Below are 576 nucleotides of genomic sequence, written 5' to 3'. Positions count from 1 at the left end.
TTTTTTTTGTGAGGCAACCCTTGGTTGACCTCACAGATTGCAACGACCTTGTCAGCTTACAATCCCTTATTTTTTTTTATTTTTTGTGCCTACAGCACCTGGTCTTCCTAGGTGATCTCCTTCCAAGTACTAATCAGGCCCGACCCTGATTAACTTTCGAGATCAGATGGGATCGGGCTTGTTCCGGGTAGCATGGCCATAGACGTGGGTATATATTTAGAAGTGGAATTACTGAATCATATGGTAATTCTACGTTTAACGTATGAGGAAGTACCATAGTGTTTTCCACAGCAGCTGCGCCATTTTCCATTTGTAGCAGAAATGCACCATGGTTCCAATTTCTCCACATTTCCACCAATACTTGCTATTTTTCTTTTAGAAAAATAATAGTCATCCTAGTGGATATAACGTGTTATCTCATTGTTGGTTTGATTTTCATTTCCTTAATGACTAACAATATTGAGCATGTTTTCATGTGCTTATTGGCTATTTGTATATCTTCTTTGGAGAGATGGTTAGTTAAGTCCTCTGTTCGTTTTTAAATTGGGTTGATTTTTTTGTTATTGAGTTGTAGGA

At 37.8% G+C, this 576-nt stretch overlaps 1 pseudogene; it reads right to left on the bottom strand.

Moving 5' to 3' along the window:
- Positions 1–86: 86 nt before the first annotated feature.
- Positions 87–204, bottom strand: LOC111745505 (annotated as a pseudogene).
- Between the last annotated feature and the right edge of the window lie 372 nt (positions 205–576).

Source organism: Pteropus vampyrus, unplaced genomic scaffold (assembly GCF_000151845.1).
Source record: "Pteropus vampyrus isolate Shadow unplaced genomic scaffold, Pvam_2.0 Scaffold156, whole genome shotgun sequence".
NCBI lineage: Eukaryota > Metazoa > Chordata > Mammalia > Chiroptera > Pteropodidae > Pteropus > Pteropus vampyrus.
The sequence above is the reverse complement of the archived record's forward strand: the minus strand, read 5'-3'. Positions and strand labels throughout refer to the sequence as shown.